Consider the following 8,349-nt stretch of genomic DNA (forward strand, 5'->3'; position numbering starts at 1 on the left):
TTGTCTGGCTTTCTTTTTGTGTGTTCTTATAATTCATTAAGATTCTGGGGTTTGGGCTGGGGAGATAGCTCAGTAGAATAAGTGCTTGCCTGGCAAGCACAAAGGCTTGAGTTCAATCCCTGGTTCCAAAAAAAAAAAAAAGATTCTGGGGTTCGATACCCAGGCCTGCACTGCCGGCCCCGCAAAGGGGCGCACTGAGACGGCCATTGAGACTGTGCGTGGTGGCGTGTGCCTGTAATCCCAGATCTGTAAACAGGAGGATCACTATGAGTCTGATCTAGTAGTGAGACCCTGAACACTCTGTAGACCCGTCCCTAAAATACAAAAAAAAAAAAAAAAAGATTCTGAACATGTCAAATATTTTCAACCTATTCTGTCACATTTCTTTGTCCAATAATTTCTTTCTGTGTGCTTCCTTTTGAATGACTCCTCTAACTTGTCTTCATGTATATTAATTTTTTTCAACTGTGTGGATTTTATCTTTAACCCTCATTCCTTGATTTCTTAATTTGGGTTACTCTAACTTTTACTATTAGAATTTCTATTTTTTTTTTTCTTTTGCCGAACCAGGGATTGAACTCAGGCCCTTGTGCTTGCCAGGGAAGCGCTTATTCCACTAAACCATCTCCCGAGCCCTATTTGGTTATTTTTAAACTCTAATGATTTTGTTGTTGTTGTTGCTTTGTTGCAATGCCGGAGCTTGAATCCAGGACCGCATGCATGTGAGGCAAGCATGTAGTTCTGATGCAGACACTCAGACGCACAGTATAGTTCAGTTCTCCAATAAATAACAAGCTTCATTTTTATCTACTTGAACTTGATAAACATTAGGTGGGTACAACCTGTATCTGGAGTTCTTGGGCCAGCCAGATAGCTCAGTGGACTAAAGCACCTGCTTAGGCAGGTGCAGGGACTGGGGTTTGATCCTGGTGTGCCATGCCAGCCCTGCCCTCAGGGTGCACTGAGGAGGTGACTGAGACTGGGTGTGGTGGCGCGTTCCTGTAATCCCAGCATATAGGAGGCTGAAAACAGGAGGATCGCTATGAGTCCAATCAGTGTAGTTAGCCCCTATAGATCCTTGAGGATGTTATACAAGTCTTGCTTTACCTTGGTCTTAGCCATCCAGCAGAAAAGTATAAAAATTAGATATATAAAGTAAAGCTATATTAATATGCTGAGCTGTGAAAGGCTCAAGTCAACAACTTCTGTGGATAACCCACTACTATTGTGGACTGCTGGACTGTGTTGGATTGTTTTGCTAAATTTATACACCTATAGAATTTAGATGCCAATGGAATACCCATCTCTGACAAGACTAAACAAAAAAAGGGGATACAAAGGAAGGACCATTTTGTATCTGTATATGCGGAATAGTTAAGATAGATCTACAGCTACTTTCACTTAATTCAATGAGAAGAAAGATTTGTACTGACAGTGTTTGGACAGGATATTCTGTCTGCATCTTGTACTATGGATAACCACTAAGAAGATAATGATGTACAATGTATTAATTATTGAAACTGTCCTGTTAATCAGCTTTGAAACTGTCTCATTGATATTTGTTTCTCAATAAAATAAAATAAAATTAAAATTAAAAAAATTAAATTATATCCTCTAGTATTGTAGATGTGAGACAGTATTGTGTCACATCTCTGAGAATATGAAATATCTTGTACCTCCTTCATAAAATGTAGTAGTTAGTGTGTTTCATCAGAGCTGTTCTAACGATGTAACTCTAGAATATTTCCTTTCCAGATGATGATTGAGAGGCTGATACAAGAATGTGACAAGGGTCAAACAAATAGCTCAGCAGATTAAAGCACCTGCAAGCAGGCACAGTGGCCAAAGTTCAATCCCCAGGCCTGCCATGCCAACCCTGCCCCCAGGGCACACTGAGACAGCAACTGAGACTGGGCGTGGCGACACACGTCTGCAATCCCAGCACTTGCAAGGCTATAAACAGGCAGATCACTATGAGTCTGATCTAGTGAGACCCTGAACACCCTGTAGACCCTTCCCTAAAATACAAAATAAATTTTTTTAACATATGAATAGTTTATTCCAGCTCTGAGAAATGGGAGAAAAATGAATATATCTTTCCACATACTATTCTAAGTTTCTATTTTATTTTACTTTTTTTGTCACAAGGATTGAACTCAGGCTCTTGCACTTGCCAGGAAGGTGCTCATGCTACTGAGCTATCTCCCCAGCCCCTAAACACTATTCTGTCATTAATTTTGAAAATTTAAAGTACATAAAAATGTATATATGTAAATGTAGTATATATATATATATGTAAACATATATATTCAGATCTTGGTCTCATTGGTGTTTATTATCTTTTGCTTTCAAATATGTCATTAAAAGTAACCTAATACTTCTGCCAACTGATCACTTAATATTGTTTGTCTTGCATTCAGTTTGTTAATCATTTACATGCATGATTGATCAAACTGTACAATGAAAGATGTAAAAAAAATTGATTTTAAGTTACACTGTATGTCAGTTACCATTGCATGAATTTTTTTCATCATCATTTGCAACTTCACACATTTTTTACTTCTTTATGCAGTCTACTTTAGCTCCTAGTGCTGTACATATCTTCATCTTCTGGATGGGACTGCCCATGATCCATGAGTTTAGGGTCAGGCATAAATGGGGTAGTAACTGAGGTGGGTTCTGATATTATCACTGTTTCAGAACTGACTTCTATTGGCCAAGACACTGAGTGTTTCAGGATGTGAGCTGTTTCTGCAGGTATTTCTTTTTCATCAGATATTCTTAGCTTAGATTTTCCTTTAGGCTCCGGGAGTGATTCTTTTTTGGGGGGCTTTTTGTCCACAATGACTTAAATGCTTCATAAATTTGCTGGCTTGTAGCATATGCTTTTTTCCCAGTTACCTTAGCAATGACTACTGACTGAATGGGGTAACAAACATTTGCTCCTAAAGTAGTCAGTCCTAGCGGATAAGCCATTTTCTTAAATCTAGAACCTTCTCTTGCTGAAACCAAGCCTGCCAATCTTGAACTGTAATCACTCCCAATTTTGGAAGAAAATCTCAAAAAGGATTCTTCAGATAGGCATATGCATCTTTTCCACATTGTACTGTATTCATTATTCCATTCTTCACAAAGACATATGTGCTCTTGCACCAGCCAATGTAACAACCAGTTGTACTGTGGATAGATACAAAGCCCATTTGTAAATAACCACGCTGCTCTTCAACATATTTAGATTGAAGAGGTGGCCCAGTATATATGGGGGGCTGCTCTGGTCTTACTAGCTGCTTTTTGGATCCTCTTCTTTGGCCATATATTACAGCTGCATATATCACACTCAAGGCATGCTGGTCAGCTTTCCTACTCTAAAGGGCGCCATCTCTTTGACCGTCTCCGACCAAGTTCTCTTATGGAGAGTGCAGAGGGACAAAACAGTGCTTTACTTCTCTCGCAATACAAAACAAACAAACAAATAAATAAAATGTGCCAGGTACCACAATGCCTGAAGGAAAAATACAAAAAAACAAACAAATAAACAAAAGATCCTTGAGGATCTTTTTCTGTAGTCTGTTATATTTTACATTTATCGTTCATAGTATTTTATCATTTTGTATGCAAAGCTATATTTTCATGTGCCCTGACAATTATATTTTTAATTATTTGCAAAAATTATTTCAGGCATGCTTTGATGTTCTCTTTCTCCAAAGAAAAAATTTGCTTCTTCCAGGCCATTGAAAAGGTTAACAGGGCCAGCAAGATAGCTCAGCAGATTAAACACCTGCTTTGGCAAGCTCAGGGACTGGGGTTTGATCCCTGGTCCTGCATGGTGTGCCAGCCCTGTCCCTGGGGCACACTGAGCCAGCAAGTCCAGGCATGGTGGAGCTCACTTATAATCCTAGCACTGGGAAGGCTGAAATCAGGAGGATCACTACGAGTCCAAGCTGTGTAGTGAGACCATGTACCAAATACAAAATGAAAAAAAAAAGGAAAAGGTTAACAATTTGTTTCAGGGTTGGCTTACCTCTGCTTCATCCTAATTTCTAGGGTTTGTCCTTTTAGTCCTGAGTCAAGGGTAAGGCACTGAGCCTCAAAGGCACCGTTAAACCTCACAGTCCCCTGATTTGTATTACAAAATGTCCTCAAGAGAAAAATTGCACTGGTGCTGCAATGGCAAGCAGAAATACCCAAACAACACCCAGGATTTGGAGGCAGATTATTTACATCAACAGGCACTGATTGGGATCATTCCCAGAATATCAGACCCTGATATATATAGTCCAGGGCTTATACGAGGTAGGCAAACAGGAGGTACAAGGCAGAATGGCTTGCCAGTTGGAGGCTGGTTCTTGTCACAGTGACCAGCTGTTTCTAGAAGAGAGAAGCAACCAGAACTGGAAGAGGAGCAATTACCTGGGCAACTAAGAAATTGGCATATACTGGCTGGAGGGTCCATTTTCTATTTACAGTACCATGCATATCATCACAAATTTTCATTTCTCCAGCATGTTAGCCCAGTGATTTCTTACTATTTTGTCTGGTTTTTTGAGGGGAGAGTTATGAGGTACTTTTGATACAAGTTTTCAGTATGCAGTTCAGGCTGGCCTCAAACTTATGGTGATCCTCCTACCTCAGCCTTCTTCCCGAGTGCTGGGATTAGAGGCGTGCGTCACCATGGCCAGCTTCCTCTGCTATTTTTAGACACATGATTTTATATTTTGTCCCAGTTTTCTAGCTGTCTTCAGTGGCAACTAAAAATTTAAGTCTAAATTACTTAACTCATCATTCCTGAAAGAAGTCTAATCTCGACTTTTAATCTCCTCCTTCGACCCATCCTGTAACTTTTTGAGAAAGCAAAGACTTAGAGGTAATAATGTGCTTGATTTGGGTACTGCCTTCTCCAATAATCTGTTATATAATTAGTACAAATCACCTAACATTTGGGTCTGAATTGGGGGGAAAAGTTAAAATTAAACTCCTGCCTCTTCAAGGAAATTAATTAAAGGAAATAATGAAGAAAATATTAAAGAAAATTAATGAAAAAAGATAAATTATTCAATCCTGAAAGAACTTTTGTTTTAGTCTCTAAAACCTCTTAGTCTGTGCTATAAGGATAGCAAATTTACAACCTAACAAGCTAAATAAAAGTAATTTTGGTTGCCTAAATATTTAGTTTAACTCAAGACCTTAAGACTAAATTTGGGGGCCAGGAAGATGGCTCAGTGGAAAAAGTGCTTCTCTGGCAAGCACAAGGGCCTGAGTTCAATCCCTGGTTCCGCAAAACAAAACAAAAAAACTAAATTTGACTAGGATTTTTGCCTATCACAGATGACATATTTTTATGAGACTCTCTTCTTACTCAAAATGCAAAAACAGGTCTGGAGAGATAGTTCAGGGGTCTAAGCACCTTCCCAGAAAGAGCAAGGACCAGGGTTTGATCCCCAGTACAGCATGCTATGCTGGCCCCACACTGAGCTGGCCACTGAAATGAAGCGTGGTGGTGCAGCCTGTAATCCCATCCCTGAGGAGGCTGAGACAGGAGGATCACTACTAGTCCAAGCTGTGTAGTGAGACCCTGTACCAAATAAATTAAAAAACAAACAACAACAACAACAACAAAAGATGCAAAAATAATTCATTTGCCAACAAATTTTTCAACGAGAGCCATTTTACCCCCAGGACTTTTAAACTTGCAAAGCTGTAAGATTTTCAACGAATATAAACTATGCTGCAGAAAAAGGAAATCTAAAACATGACTAATGTAAACAATAGTATTTTGAATGTGTTAACCAGAATCAATCAGGCGATACGGCAGCAACAATCTGCACATTTTACTGATTTAACTTATTGAAGTGTCTTTTTCTATCATTCAAAGTTGTCTACAGGTAACACAGATCTTCTAGACGTCCTCCTTCCACCAAGCTATTTCCATCTTTTTGTTACAGTGTCTCAATGTCTGAGACAGTCTTCTGGGCTGACGCTGCCTCAGGAAAAGAGACAAAGAGTGGTACAGATCATACAAGCCCTTTTCTCTCTGTGCTTTGTCCCAGAAGTGACACATGTCACTTTCACTCCCAGCTCACTTGTCATAACTACTTACATAGCCCACCCCGCAACTACACAAGAGCTGGGAAATGTGGAGGAGAACATGGGTATTCAGTGACTAATAAATTATAATAAATTATATCACTTCAGATGCAATTGAACTTAAAATGAACTCCTTGAAGTTTCTCCCAGTAAAAGTTACTTCCCTAACAATATAAAAGCCATGGGGTGATCGCCACTATTTGAAGAAGCAAACCCTATGCTGTTTTCCCCCTATAGGGGCTAAGTTTTAAAGTGGCTCTTACAGCTTCAAAACATAAAACACAGCATGGGACTTCTTTTTCTTGGACAACTGCCTTATATTCAGAGGAATAAATGGGCTAAATGATTTTTAAGAACCCTAAAAATTATTGTTTGACTTCCAAAACCAGTTGTTTTTTCATTTTAACTTGAAATTTTGTTTTTCAAGATTCTGAGTTTTTAAATCAAAACTGAAATTATACACCGTAAGTTCTAATTCCGAGATGGGCCAGGGCTAATAAATGTGTTGCAGATATTGGCAAACTTTTATATATTTGGTTTATATCACAAAGAGTATATCTCTAAAGAACTTCATCTTCTAGGCAACATAAATTAAAGAATGAAACCACTGTTCCTCAGGTTCAATGTCAAGGGTGAGTTCAGTTTATTTTAAAAAGTGGCATGAACTTACACCATTAAAATTGTGCTTTCTGTGCATAATTCAGTGTGTCTGTATTTTAATAACCAAATGCTTTAGGAAGAGAATTTCTGGGAACTTTGCTAATAATGCTTCCTGTGTTTTGTGTATCAATCAGAGATTGAGGAGTTACAGGTAATATTCTAACTTCACAGTTACAAAATCAGATCTTACAGCATCTCAACAGTTAACATAGACGATGAAGCAGACACATAGAAATTGTCAATCAGTTAAGAATAGGACACAGCTTGTTTAAAGTGGGAGATGCAAGGGCTGGCCAAATAGCTCAGTGGATTAAAGCAGCAGTGGGGTTCCCCCAGTGTGGTGTGCAGTGCCAGCCCCACACCCAGGGTACGCTGAGACCAGCAATTGAGACTGGGCATGGTGGCGCATGCCTGTAATCCCAGCTTTTGGGAGGCTGAACACAGGCAGATCACTACGAGTCCAATCTATGTAGTGGGACCCTGTAGACCCTGTACTAAAATACAAAATAAATAAAAAATAATAAAGTGGGGATCCAATATAAGCATATTGTTGCCATGCAAGAATTTGGGACCAATGTGATTAGATCTTTCAAAATTTCATGAGAAAAATGGAAGTCGCTAAGTGATGTTTATGTAAATTCTGATTTGCATATGTAAGCAGCTAATTCAAAATAATTTTTAAGATATCTTTTTTTTTTTTTTTTTTTTTTTTGCGGAACCAGGGATTGAACTCAGGCCCTTGCACTTGCCAGGGAAGCACTTATTCCACTGAGCCATCTCCCCGGCTCTAAGACATCTTGACAGCCAAAGGAAGTAGACTTTGTGAGTCACCACTGTTCAACCTCTCTCTCTGTTTTCCAAGGCATCTGGCAAAACAAACTGCTGCAGAAGGAGACCGCATGGGGGGCTAGGGGAGAAGAGAGGTGGTGATAAAACAGAAAAGGTGGAGGGAGAATAAAGAATAAATAGGGAAGAGAGAAATTAGGATAGTAACAAGGGTAACAGCTGACAGTAGAAGAGCCCAGGAAGGGTTGGGAGGAGTGAAGAAGTTTAGTTTCTTCCAGCTCTTCCTACTTTCTTAAGCTAAAGTAAATGTAAAAACCTAGGAAAGTAAAAGCTATTGCCTCAGTGAAAGGGGAAATTAAGCAACAATAAGGCTTTCTTAGTGGTTGCTGTAGTTAGATCTGGAATTTCTCCCAAAGGTCCATGTGTTAAAGTCCTAGTCCCAGAGTTGCAATCCTGGGAGGTGTTGCAGATAGGAAGAGGAGAGGTGTTATGGTTCAGATTTAAAATGCCCCCAAAAGCATAATGTGTTTAGAGGGTAATTGGATTATAGAGGTGTTATAATATTTTGGGAAATAGGGAGTATTCAGAAGGGTGGGCTGCGGTGTGACCTAGAAGCCTCCATAGAGTCCTTCCCTGGACCCTCCCCTTTTACTCTCTGCTTCCCGGATGCCATGGCATTATTAGCTTTCCACTGTGGCAGACCCATCTATCATACCCTTTCTGTCTTGGAGACGGCTAACCATGGGCTGAAAACATGAACCAAAATAAATCCTCTTTTATTTTATTTTTTTTTAAACTTCTTTTTTTTAATTTTTTTTT

The 8,349-nt window shown here is 39.3% G+C and overlaps 1 pseudogene; it reads right to left on the reverse strand.

The window, feature by feature from the left end:
• Nucleotides 1-2,578: 2,578 nt before the first annotated feature.
• Nucleotides 2,579-3,379, reverse strand: LOC101585795 (annotated as a pseudogene).
• Nucleotides 3,380-8,349: the final 4,970 nt, after the last annotated feature.

This window comes from Octodon degus, unplaced genomic scaffold, assembly GCF_000260255.1.
Source record: "Octodon degus isolate 3935 unplaced genomic scaffold, OctDeg1.0 scaffold00019, whole genome shotgun sequence".
In the NCBI taxonomy this organism is placed as follows: Eukaryota; Metazoa; Chordata; class Mammalia; order Rodentia; family Octodontidae; genus Octodon; species Octodon degus.